This window comes from Phascolarctos cinereus, unplaced genomic scaffold (genome assembly GCF_003287225.1).
Source record: "Phascolarctos cinereus isolate Bilbo 61053 unplaced genomic scaffold, phaCin_HiC Scaffold_3;HRSCAF=262, whole genome shotgun sequence".
NCBI classification, from domain to species: domain Eukaryota; kingdom Metazoa; phylum Chordata; class Mammalia; order Diprotodontia; family Phascolarctidae; genus Phascolarctos; species Phascolarctos cinereus.
Genome location: NW_027555736.1, coordinates 66,525,962 through 66,540,030, shown reverse-complemented (window position 1 = coordinate 66,540,030; position 14,069 = coordinate 66,525,962). Strand labels below are relative to the sequence as shown.

The window sequence follows — 14,069 nt, the reverse complement described above, 5'->3', positions numbered from 1 at the left end:
TTCAATTCATTATTCCTTTTTTTATTTTATTAATGTATGTTTTTAGGGATGTGATTTTTCTCCTGGGAACTTTTTTAGTGGCGTATTAAACTTTTTGGTATGTTGTTTGATCGTTGTTATCGTCTTTCATATAATTACTTTGATCTACATAGATGCTATCTAGTTTTCCAATGTCTTTTTAAAAATGTGGTACCTAGACCTGAACTCCTGAACTATTACTCCAGATGTCAAACTGGAATGGAGTATAGCAGGAGGACTAATGTCTTCTTAGTATCACAAACCATGCCTCTTTTAATGTGCCTCAAGATCATATTAGTTTTTTTGCTACCATATTATACCATTGACTCATTGAGACTATAGTGTGTGAGAAAAAATCGAGACCTTTTTCAGTTGAACTATTGTCTAATAAAGCACAATTCCTCCACTTTGTAATTGTGAAGGTTTTTTTTTTAAAGTTCATAGTATCATAGTATCATAGATTTAAAGTTGAAAGGATCCCTAGAGACTGTTTAGTCTAATGCCCTTATTTTACAGTTGAGGAAACTAAAGCCCAGGAAGATTAAGTGACTTGAAAGGTCATGCAGTTAGTAAATGTCAGAAAAGAGGATTTGAACCAAGGTTCTCTGAATACAGGGCCAGTGGTCTTTCCATCATGTATCACTGACTGCTTTGAACTTAAGTGTAAGAATTTATCCCTATTAAATTTCATTTTAGGATCACAGATTTAGAGCTGGAATGAGCCTTAGAATCCTTATTAGATTCAGCCCAACATTCTGCCTTGTCAAGACCTTTTAAAATCCTATCTTTGTCATCCAAATGCATTAGCTATCCTTTCCAGTTTTGTGTCATTTGCAAATTTTATAAGCTTTACTTTGTCCAAGTTATTGAGAAAAAATGTCAACCAGCACAGGGCCAAGTATAGATCTCTAGGAATACTCTACTGGAAGCCTTCTTTGAAGCTGACAATGAAATTTTCCTTGGATCTGGCCATATAACTATTTCCAAAATCATCAAACTATACTATTGTTTAACTCACATCTAAGCATATTTTCCAAGGAATAAGATGAGAGACTTGGTTACATATTTTACGAAAAGCTATATTAGACATATTTATAGCATTCCATGATCTACTGGTAGAATAACTGTCCAAAAAGGACACAATGTTAATCTGGTATTAGTTGTTCTTGAAGCTTCAAAGCTGGTTCATGATGATTACTGTTTCCTTTTCTAAATGTTCACTAACCATCCCTTCAATAAGACATTCTAGAATTTTGCTTGAAATCAAAGCCAAGCTCACTGTCCTATAGTTGACAACCCTGTTCTCTTCCTCTTTTTTTTTTAAATTGAGACAATATTTGCCATTTTCCAATTAAGCACAAAGAGGAGAAATAAGTTGGAAACCAAAAGGGCAATCAATCTGATAAATAAAATTAAAAGTTGGTTCATTGAAAAGACCAATAAGACTGATTGACCTTTAGCCAATCTGATTATAAAGAAGAGGGCAAAAAATCAAATCAACAAAATAAAAAATGAAAAAGGTGAAATCACAACAAAACCAGAAGAAAAAGAATGATCAGAACCCACTATGCACAGTTTTGTGCCAACATAACTGGGAACACAAAGGAAATAAGGGAATACCTCCAAAAATATGAAATACCTAAATTCACAGAACATAAAACACATCTTAAATAATACACTCTCAGGAGAGGAAATAGAACTAGCTATAAAGAAACTTTCAAAGGAAAAAAAACTCCTGGTCCTGATAAATTTATAAAAGAAAATTCAACCATTTAAAGAATTATACAAATATTACACAAATTGATAATGCATTGTACCAGACACCTCTTATGAGTCAAATATAGTCACAAAATCTAAGTCAGGGAAGGATAAAGCAAAGAAGGAGAACTGTATCTCAAAATCATTAATGTTTGGATACTACTAGTCTAGATAATAAAATAGTTGGATAGATTTGAAACTGATAGAATGTCCTGACCTGAAGAACAGTCATCAATGGGATGTCATTGGAAGGAACGTCTCTGATGGGGTGACCCAGGATCTGCCTTTGACCCTGTGCTGTCCAACATTTCTATTGATGTTTCAAATGAAACCCTTATTATCAAATTTACAGATGAGATAAAGTTGGGAGGGGAGCAAATTTCGGATGGCAGTGTCAAGATGCAAGAAATTATTGTTAAACTAGAATAATGGGCCAAATATAATAAGGTTAAATTTAATGGAATAAAAATGAAGTTGCCAAGTCTTATAGCTTTGACCTCTACCAGTTAAAAAAAATCAGTTTCTCCTCTGTTTATTTTGAGTTTGTTTATTGTTGGGTTTCTAATTTTTAAAATGCATATTCAGTTCATTATTCTTCTCCTTTTTATTTTATTAATGGATGTTTTTAGGAACATGGCTTTTCTCCTGGGGACTTCTTTAGCTGCATATCTAAAATTTTGGTATGTTGTTTCCTTATTATCATTGTCTTTCGCATAATTATTGATTGTTTCTATGATTTGTTCTTTAACTTACATAGTATTTAGGATTTCATTATTATGTCTTGTTCAGCTCTGCGCCTTTTGTTTGTGCTCTTTGAACCGGTGACTTATTTTTTATTGCATTTTGCTTTGTAATGATGTGTCTACTATTTCTACTTTTAAATATTTATTTGCAATATCTTTGTGCCCTAATATATAGTAATTTTTGTAAAAACTTCATGTAGAGCTAAGAATATAATTCATCAGTAAAAAATGTTTGAGTACATGTTCCCAATATGTGTATATTTATTTATAAATTGTATATATGTACTACTGTAGAAACAATTATGTACATTAAAAAGCTATAAAAAGTGTGAATTAAAAATGAATGAGATAAAGATCATATAATATTTGACCCTGGAGCCACCAGAGCTTATAATAGAGACATGACATGCTCACACCTGTGCTTTAAGAAAGTTACTTTTCCAGCACTGTGGGGGATAGATTGGAGAGGGGAGAGACTTGAATTGGGGAGACCATATAAGGAGGCTATTGAAGTATGCAAGAGGTGATGGGGCTATGCGAGGAGAGAGAGGGGGTAAATACAAGAGATACTGGGGAGGTAGGAACAATATGACTTAGCATGATTGTAAAAGTGGCATCAGGAGTTGAAATTGAGACCAAAGTTGTGAACCCAAATGACTGGAAGAATGATGGTACCCCGATAATAATAAGGAAATGTGGAAGAGAAGTAGGTTTTTTTTGGAGGGAGAAGATAGTGTAGTGAAATATGTGATAAATGAATGAATCAATGAATGAATCAAAAGTATTTATTAAGTGCTTACTACATGTCAAACAGTGTGCTAAGTGCTAGGGACTGAAATACAAAAGAAAGGCAGTACTTGAACTCAAGAAGTCTGCATTTCAGTGGTGAAGATAACACCCAAAGATGGTGAGTGGGACAAAGGAACAGTTGATTGATCATAACTTGTCATATGACTGCTCATCTTGTACCACTTGATCTGTCCTCCCCAAAGGAAAAAATGGGAGGGGAAGATATGGCTCTTATTCTTATTCACTGGTCACTGCCTGAGAGGGCCTACTACAGTCACAAGATGATCTGGAGGGCAAAGATGATCTGGATATGCTGGGGTGGATGGTTGAACATTTTCCCACTGGTGCCTGTGCAGCTGCTGCTGTGTGGCAGTTAAGTTATAACTGTCCTCAGTGGTTTATCCAATTGAAAAAGAAGGAGACTAAGCTCCTTAGAGAATGGACTGAAGAGGGGCAGTGATAAGGGATCAAGGAAGGTATGGTTGTGTTGGAGGTAAGTACTGTGATAGGCTATGGGGGAGGAAAGGTGGGATGTGAACCTCCTTCCACTCTCTGATAAGTTGATCACATACCCCTTGGCAGCAGGCCTTGGTTCCTACTTTGGAGAATATTAGTCTAGACATTATCTCTTCATCTTGTTTACAAAGATTACATGAAAGACTTTGTCAAATCTGAGTATACAATGTTTACAAAAGTCCCCTGATCTACCAGTTTGTAATTCTGTCAGAAAAGAAAATAAAGTTAGCCTTGCACGATGTGTTTATTCTTGATGAAATCACGCTGATTCTTAGTGATCAACATTTTCCTTTATAGATCTTTGTAAGCCCTCTGTTTAATAATGTCTTCTAGAATTTCGCCAAGAATTGAAGTCAAGTTCACTGGTCTATTGGCTGCCCTTAAAAAATAGACCATTTGTCCTTTTCCTGTCCTTTGGTACCTCTCAGATTCTCCGCCAGTTTTCAAAGATCATTGACACTGACTCAGCAACCAACAAGCATGGCACCAATGATTCTTTGCCCAACTAAGTGGAACGTAAAGGGGGAAAGACTATTGAATGACATGGCTAATGGAGCAGGGAGCAGAGATACTCATAAAGTGGCTATTGCTTCGAGAAGTTTAAGCAACCAAGGAATCATGGTTGGTAAGACTCAACCAGTCAGCCAGTTGGACTCAGAGTTATGAATCCTGCCTCAGACACTTAACTTGCTCCATGACCATGGTTAAGTCACTTAACCTTTATTTGCCTTAATTTCCTCATTTGTTAAATGAGAATAATAGCACCTATCCTCCTGGGTTGTTGGGAGGGTCAAATGAAATATTTGTAAAGCACCTTAAAGTGCCATATATGCTAGCTATTACTATTTGAGCTGTGATGGACAAATTATTTGAACTCTCTGAGCATCAAGTTCATCTATATAATATAGATAATAATCCTTGTCCTTCTCACATGTTGAGACTGTTGTGAGAAACAAATGAGATAATGTAAATAAAGTACTTTATAACCCTGATATAGTATTTAAGTGTGGGGTAATAATGATGGTAATAAATATACTTATCACTAATCAAGCTTGAGGTATCGAGGACCCCGGGTGGAAGAGTTTCAGCTAACATAGGTTAATGGAAGGACAGAATGAGGGTGAAGCAAGACCTTACAACATCTGGTGAGGGATTGGATGATACGGCAGTTCACTTTCACAGCTCCTCCAACTCTAGAAGAAGCTTGATTGGAAGGAAATTCCCAAAGAGGGTGAAGAGAGCTGGCTGGTATAATCATCTATTTGGTTCTTGTTTTTTATTTCCTGACACTTCATCTGCATTTGGGGGGCTCTGAAACTAGAAGAATCTGAGTATTATTGTAATGATTTACTTTACCAAAGCTGGAGAAAAAAATGGCAAACCACTCAGTATCTCTGCCAAGAAAACCCTAAATGAGGTCACAAAGAGTTGGGCACAACTAAAATGACCAAATAACAACAATAGCAACTTTACCAAAAGGGGTGAGAAGTTGGAAAGTACCTTAGAATCAGTAGCTCTGAAACTCAGCAAGTTTGTGATTCTGTTCTGAATGCCTTTAATCGCTTTGTTTTCTTTTGAACTTTTATCTTTTCAGTTAACAAGCATTTATATTTTCTTCCTTCCCTGTCCTCCCCCTCCAAAGGAAAAAAAGAAGAAAAACAAAACCTTGTAACAATTCTGCGTCATCAAGCAAAACAAATTCCACTCTGCCCCACACCCTCACTGTGAAGTCCAAAAGTATATATCTTCATTGATATTCTGCATTTTGAATACCTTTAATTATGAACATATATTCTTGGGGCTAATCTACTGGGGAATCATAATGGGGACATGCATATGCAATCATCTGCTGGCAGGTAGAAAATTTCCAGTTTCTCTCTTTAGCTCCCTGGAGAACTGCTCTGACCCTATGACTGTTCTGGCCAAACTATGTTTGTCAGCCAAGCTTTTCTTTCATGAGGAAAAGGAAAGGTAAATGCTTTCAGTCAGCTTCTACTTCATAGATTCCCCAGTCACTCTGTGGCATCTCTAGCTGAGGGAAAGCTGAGAAGCTCCATTATTGCTCCCATGGATAGTATCCACACTGCCCTTTGGCAACCTAGGAGCCAATTCAATTAAAAAATTAATTAAATGTTAACTATGTGCAAGGCAGTGTGGTATTTTATTAGATACAGTAGAGGCAAAGTGGCTAAAGGGTCAGCTCTGGAGACAGAAAGAACTGAGTTCAAGTGTGGACTCTGAGCAAGTCGATGAAGTCACCTAACTTCTCAGTCTACCTCTGCCTCCAGAAATATACTTTGTTGATCTGTACACATCGATAGAGTTCCCTACGCCAATGAAATCATGGGTCAATCTTCTCCCACCATCCCTAAAATGTAAATTACTATGCCAGGCATTGAGTAAAATAGAAAAGAACAAAAAAATCCCTGAACTTAGGGAGCTTATATTCTAACAGAGTTGGGGAAAAATAGGTAGAAAAACATTGCCTCTGTCCAGGGGAGTTCAGGGGAGACCTAGTCAGCCATTGCTTTAATGAGGCCTATTGGTACTGGGTCTCCCAATGTCAGTTCCCTGGGAATACAGCGCCTGGTCACTATGCCTCTAGCACTCTAAAAATTAACTCAACAATATTTCTAATACATGATACTGGTTTTCTAATATGCCTGTTAATAAAAAAGAAGATAGTATCAAATCCTGATCCTCTTGCGCCCTACTGGAAGAACCCTGGGAGGTCTAGGATAATGCAGTAATCTACTTGGTTCACTATTCCTATAGCCATACCACTTGCTACCACTTAACCCCAATCTGCAGGTTCAATCTTTTTTTTTTTTTTGCAATTGGGGTTAAGTGACTTGCCCAGGGTCACATAACTACTAAGTGTCAAGTCTCTTGTCTGATGCGGGATTTAAACTCAGGTCCTCCTGACTCCAGGGCTAGTACTCTATCCACTGCACCACCTAGCTGCCTTGCAGGTTCAATCTTGCTCCAGACACTGGGACCAATCCTGTCCCTAGGTAGGCAGAATGTAAATCAATCCTGATGTTTACCTCCTGTCCTCTGAGTATGATCTCCATAGTAACATGAAGAAAACAGACAGAGAGAAGGAGATCCCATTTCTTGGTGGTGGATGAGGAGATCTTTAGCAGCCACTCTATAAGAGGAATGGTTGCTGCCCATATAAGAAGAGGGCTTGTGTGATGTGACATGTGAGTCCAAATAATGCTACAGGACAGTGGTTCTCAAACTGTGGCCTGAGGACATACAGGGTCTCCAGATCCTTTCAGGAGACCTATAAGGTCAAAACTATTTTAATAATAATACTAAGATATTTTCATTTCTAATATGATAAATGTTGATAAAGTCCACAAACAGAAACTTTTTTTGGAGGAGGTCCTCAATAATTTTTTTCTTTTTTTTTCTTTTTTTTTTTTTGTGTGAAGCAATTGGGGTTAAATGATTTGCCCAGGGTCACACAGCTAGTAAGTGTCAAGTGTCCAAGGCTGGATTTCAACTCAGATCCTCTTGAGTCCAAGGCCAGAGCTCTATCTACTGGCCACCTAGCTGCCCCACAGTCCTCAATAATTTTTAAGAATGTAAAGGGGTCTTGAGGCCAAAAAGTTTCAGAAATGTTACTATAGAAGATAGTTGGTGAAATTATCCTGATCAAGGAAGCGGTCCCTCTGTAAATGCAGCAATGGAACTTGGGCAGGAAGGTGGAACTTGGCTTCCAGGGAAGCCTCTTGTAAACTCTGGAGTAACAGAGGAACCAGATATGTTCTATGAAAGCCTTAAATCCCCTTGGCATTTTGAAGTACTTCATTCCAGGGACTATTCCCTATAGGGATTTTGGGCAGTACTCCCATTCCCAAGGGGAAAAATATTACCAGACAAGTGAGGGAGAGGGAGCATACCAAACCTGTTGTGGCTATTAGAAGACAAAGTGGATTAGAATCCATTGTCCTAGGGGAAGCCTTCCTTATTACAGCTGGGAGAAGAGGAATCCACAGTGTTCACTATGGCCAACTCGTAGCTTGACAGGTAGCCTGAAGGATTTCAGAAATACAGGGAGGCAGCCAGGGAGAATGGTTATCTAATCTTGGACTAGATATTAGAGCAGATTTTTATCACTGACAGTAATTAGTAAGCCTACCAGAAATCCTTCATGAAAAGGGGATGTAGTTGAAAGGCCACCCTATGGCCCCACTTGAAGCTGGAACAGAAGGACCAAATGAAAACAAGGGCAGTGCTGATTGACCTGAAGCAGCTGTCATGCCTCCTGGGAGAGGACCTGTGGGATATAGACCTTGCAGTTGTGGGTGATTACACATAAGCAGGCAGTGGGAAGGGCTCCAGGGACCCTGAATTTAATCCCTCTGCTACTTCTTCAATGGAAACTGAACATGAATATCTTTTGAACCCTGTGGATTCTCAGTTCTCTCTTCCCTTCTCCTAACCCAGTAGGATTTCTGTTCCTTCTCCCCAGTTTTACCTCATGTCAAGGCTTCAAAAGTGGTAGATACAGCCTGATAGATTAATAATAGCTGCTACTAGGTCAAGAGACAAGGGAGATCTTGAAATTGTCTCGATCAAGACGGAGATCCCTATGTAAATGCAGCAATGGGACTTGGGCCGGAAGGTGTAACTTGGCTTGAGAAATTTGAAGTGGCAACCTTTTCTCCTTTTCCCAGGGGAACAGTGCTGAAAGGACAGCTCCCTTTGACACAGACCAGCAACAGTTTGCAGGGGAAGGACGTGTGAGGTAAGGGTTACCTATAGAGGACAGCAATGAGATTTAAAAAGCTTAATGGAACTTATCCATTCAGGCTATTTCTAAGCCCTCCAAAAAGAGTTATGACCTCTTGTTACAGTGTGGCTCACTGTGTGTGTTTGTATATGTTTGCACGTCCATGTGTGTTTGTCATGTGTTCTTGACATGTATTACATATGCAGGGATGTATAGAGGAAGCAAGGTGTAGTGGACAAGGTGCTGTGTTTGGGGTCAGGAAGACCTTAGTTCAAATACTGCTTGCAACATTTATTATCTGTATGCAAGTCACTTTAAATATGGACTAGATGACCTCTTAGGCCAGCTCTAAAACTCTGATCCTGTGATACTGTGACCACAAATGCAACTCAAACCACAGTCAGACTTTTGAGTGTCTTTTTCTCAGTCTGAGGTTTCTGCATGAGACACTGTCTAGCTGGAGGAAGGGGATTGGGATAAAAAGCTGTTTGTGAGAATGTTGTGGAACATAAGTCTACCATACTGCACACCCATGAGCGGGTAAAAAGTTTAGTTAGGTTCTACAGAACATAATAGAGACAAATTAGAATGATAGGAGAGCTTATCTGCTATTTACTCAATCACTTTTATCCTTTGAATTGATCTTTGAAAGGGTACTGTCTCCTAGGTCTTGGTCCATCAGGTGGGTGTTTAAACAGAGGGTTAAAACTTCTGTAGTGGCTACAGTGTTGTGCATGAGGTGAAAAAAATATAGAAACTGAGTGTGTGCCAGGGAATATCTTCTCAGTTTGGAAGAAAAAGGCAATGTGGCATGGCATAGTGGATAATGAACCAGCTTCAAAGCCAGAAAGACCTGGATTCAAATCCTTCGTTGATCACATATTTTATGTGACTCTGGGCAAATCACTTAACCACTCCGCACTTCAGTAACTCTTTAAGACTCTAACTGCAGAGAAGGTGCTGACTTATTTTGGTAGAAGGTGTTTTCTCTATTAGAAGTTCCCTTTTCCAGTGAAATCACAGATCTCTTATCCCTTGGGAGAAACAAGATTTAAGAGCTCCCAGATCCTGGGACTAACAGGAAAGAGGCTTAGTCATGTCATGCTTACATCTCTGGGCAAACCAACTGAAGAGCATTGCATGGGAGAGTCCCTGTGTAGTAAGCAAAAAGGGCCAAGCTACTTGGGCTCTAGCTAGCCCTACAGGAAAGCTCAGGTAAGGTTGCATACACTGATGTGTGGAACTAGGTCATCTACCACTTGGAGGAATTTCTTTGCTACTGACCCCTTGCTCTTATTGAGGAATGGATAATGGTTCAATATTGGTCTACTCCTCTGAATTCAGTCATGGAGAACTTGAGTCTCTGAAGATAAAAGCACCTTTCGCTAGGATAAGGAATTAGAAGATTCTCTCTGGGAGAGACAAATTGAGTCACTTACAAAAATAGATGTGTGCCCCATATAGATATTTGCATTTTCTTAAAGCAATTATGCTTTGTAAAACACTGTTCCTGGCTCTAGACATGCCTATTTTTTCTCTAAATCATTTCCTCTAATCACCTTTAATAATTTCATGATATGCTGTTACCCAAACTGGATAAGTATCAGATTTTTGCATGAACTATAGGAGGTTAAGGGAAATTATTAGGGCTAATGCCCATTCCATGTCCCAGACGGGTGATCTACTGGATTGACCAGGGTCTGATTAGGCTATTTCTATCCATGATTATATAAAGGGTAACTGGCAAAGGAGAAGGTCCTTGAGACTGGGTCAAAGACACCTTTTGTTGCCTCTAGAACTGGTATGAATTTACGGCTTTCCCCTTTAGATTGTTTATCAAGCATTGAAGACTGGCACATCCCTCAATTTGTTGATTGGACTGGAAAAATTTGTAGCTGTGTATATATAGATGACATTGCTGTTTTTAGTCCAGATATAGAATTGCATCTGGGACATCTCCAATCTGTCCTCAGGGTGATACAAGATGTAGGGTTAACAATGAATGCTATGAAGTGTCAATTCAGGTTACTAAAAGTGGTGTACTCAGATGATTTCTTCTCTTCCCTCACCCCTGACCCCACCAAATCTGATCTGTGGGACATATGGTTCTCATACGTAGATAGGAAGAGTTACAGCCAAAGAACCAAGAACAGATATTCTTGAGACCAGCAGGGTACTCTGGGAAATCTGTACCCCTAGCTTCACCTTTGACTGACTAACAATAAGCTAGATAAGTATCTGGAGTCTTATAACTCCAAATGTTAGTAGCCTTCACTAACCTGAAATATCTCCTTTTAGGAGACAGTCTTGGTTGCCTTACAGCTATGGAATAGTTGCAGTGGAAGGGAGACTTTAAAGATAATCTAGTCTCTAAAGGAGGACCTATGGCTGAGGAAGAGGAAATGGCTTGTTCTAGTAAGGCAAATCAGTGGCAGAAGTAAGATCAATAACACGTTATGATTTTCAAAACATTTTCCTCACTTGGAGGAACATTTCCTCTTTGAGCTGGGTAACAAGCATTTTTATCCCTATTTTGCAGATTGAAAAACAGGGATTAAGTGACTTGTAAAGTGGAGGGAACTATAGATAGCATGATCCTGGAAAAGAGCTCCGAATGCGGGATCAGAGGACTTGGGAACAAATTTCAACTTTGCTACTTACTACTTGTATGAAAGTAAAAAAAAAAACTTCTGTGCCTCAGTTTCCTCATCTGTAATGAGTTGGATTAGATGGCCTCTAAAGTCCCTTCCAGCTTTAAATTTATGATCCTATCAAATGGAAAAATTATGTTGGTTAACTATCCTATTGTTGCACTCACTCTCTTTGATTTCCTGGATCAAAATATCCTTCTCTGACCACCGCTCCTCTATATGTGTTGTCTCCTTCTACTACAGGGATTCTTAACTTTGGATCAGCAGACCCCCAAGATGTGGATAAATTCCAAGAAATCCATTTGGATAGCAAAGAAATTATATCTCTATTTCAATATAATTGGTTTCCTTTGTTATGGTATGTATTTTATTTTATGCATTTAAAAACATTCTGAATATATAACAACTCTTTTTGTAGTGACAAAGAGAAGCTGAGGGGAGAGATGTTCCAATAATTGGAGAATGGCTGAACAAATTATGGTATATGGATGGAATTATTTACTACCTGTATGGAATGACTAATGTGTTGTAAGAAATTAGGAAAAAGATGGTTTCAGAGAAAACTGGGAAGACTTGTATAAACTGATGAAGAACGAAGTGAGCAGAATCTATTATAACAACAAAACTGTAAAAAATGAACAATTTTGAAAGACTTTAGAATTCTGATTAACCCAATGATTAACAGAGGACCAATGATGAAAAAATGCTGCCCACTTTATGAGAGAGAAGTGATGTAGAATGAGACATATTTTTGCACATGGCCAATATGAGGTTTTGTTTTGCTTCACTAGGCATATTTATTATGAGTGGTTTTTTTTTAATAGTTGGAGGGGTAGTGTGAGAGAGAAAAAAATTCCATAACTGAAAAAATTACAAATAAGAAAGAATGTAATCTCCTTGACAGTAGGGACTATCTCATTTTTATATTTGTATCTTCAATGCTTAGCACAGTGCTTGGCATATAGTGAACAGTTGATAAATGCTTTTTCATTCAGTCATCGTTCTAGTCCAATGTTCTCATTTTATTGAGGAGAAACCTGAGGCTCAGTGGAGTGAAGAAATTTGTCCAAAATCCCTCAGCTGGCTTGAGGATCCAGATTTTTTTATTTACATCTCTTTGGGTCCGTTTAGCTTTCCACTACACCAGGCTTCTTCTCAATATTATATTAAGAGATCTAACATTAGCATGGTGGTAATTCAGGACAGTGAAACAACCCAGGGGAAAACCTAAGGGATTGGATATACTCTTAATGGCTGGTTGTGGTGGTGAGCATGCTGGTTCAAGAAGAATCAGATCTGGAGAAGATGGTGAGTGGGATCCAGGAGGTAGAGAGTCAGGATTGGCTATAGACATTAACACCTTCCTGCCTCGGCCTCCTTTTTACAGTAAAATATGACTCTCCCGAAAATCTCGTACCTCTTTGATGAGTACCTTTGCCCATGAGACAAGTTGTTCCTTAACTCTTGGATGGGGCTGGGGAGACGGACTGGAGTTTGTTAAGCAAGGGTTTTGGGAAGTCTTGACTATAAGAGGGAATCACCCTTCGTGAAGGAACAGGTACAGTTCAAGGCTACAGAGAAATTTTAGGGGGAGGGCCCTCAAGACCAGCTTAAGAACCCCTGCTATAGAGTAATAGCTGATATTTATAAAGTTCCATGGTCCAGAAACCTCAGGTCACATGATAAACCCTAATCCTATCGGAAGGTCCAGCTCTCTGTTCTCTGTCTCTCCAAGATTAGCTTGACATTCACCCTGATTGCCTCTATGTATTTCTGGCTTCTTTCAGGCCAGTTGGCAAGCTTCATACTGGTCATGAGCCTTCCAGCAATGCCATCAGCTTCAGGGGAGGTTATTAGATCTCTGTTTCTAGAATTCAGAGCTCCCTATGAGACAAAGGGTTCTCGTATACACAGTCTTCCAACAGACCACAAGAGGTAGAGACTACCAGAGTTCTCAGAATATCCTAGCTGGCAGGTACTCTCATTTTATAAATAAGGGCTCTAGAATCTAAAAAGGTAAGGTGACATTCAAGTCACATAGCTAGTAAACAACAGAAGCAGGATTCATATTCAGGTCTTCTAACTCCTAACTTCTAGGTACTTTTTCTACAATATTATGCCTTAGGCTCTTTCTTTTTCTCAGGAAGCAGCTAACACTGACTGCTGGGTCTCCCTACAAGGAACACAGTCATTTCCCTAACCTTCAGAATCCCATTCCCAGAGTTCTCATGGTTTTACTGGAACACACAAAGTTCCCTATTGTTTCAGAATATTTTTTGAAGCCTTTGCTTAGAACCAGTCCCTCTTGACTTCCCAAGGTTCTTGGATACTGCAATGCCCTTGGGTATCCTACTTAACTCAATCCATTTCACTGCTTTGTCTACTGGCTCCTTCCCTACTGCTTACAAACATGTCTGCATCTCCTCCAACCTCAGAAAAAACTCTCACTTGATCCTTTTATTCCCACTAACTCTTATCCTTTATCTCTTCTTTACTTTCTGGCTAAATTCTTTTAGAAGGCTACCTGTAATAGGTTCCTCTACTCCCTCGCCTCTCATTCTCTTTTTAACCCTCTAGAATGTGGCTTCTGACCTCCAAATTCTACAGATACTTCTCTTTCCAAAGTTACCAATGCTTCTAAATGCCAAATTAGATGAATGAAAAAGTATTTATTTTAGTGCCTACATGTCAGGAGCTCAGTAATGTAATTAAAAGGTACTGGAGATACAAATACAAAGCTCCCTTAGGGTGAGACAATAGGGAAGTGATAGTGATGTAAAAAACAACAACAACAACAACATATAAAATATATGATTCACCCAAGGTTTCACAGTTATTAAATGGCAGATC

General features: G+C 38.8%; 1 protein-coding gene across 9 annotated transcripts in view; it reads right to left on the bottom strand.

Moving 5' to 3' along the window:
• CELF6 (CUGBP Elav-like family member 6) overlaps positions 1-14,069 on the bottom strand; it is a 104,528-nt gene that overhangs the window by 51,841 nt on the left and 38,618 nt on the right. The gene's annotated exons all lie outside the window — the stretch shown is intronic.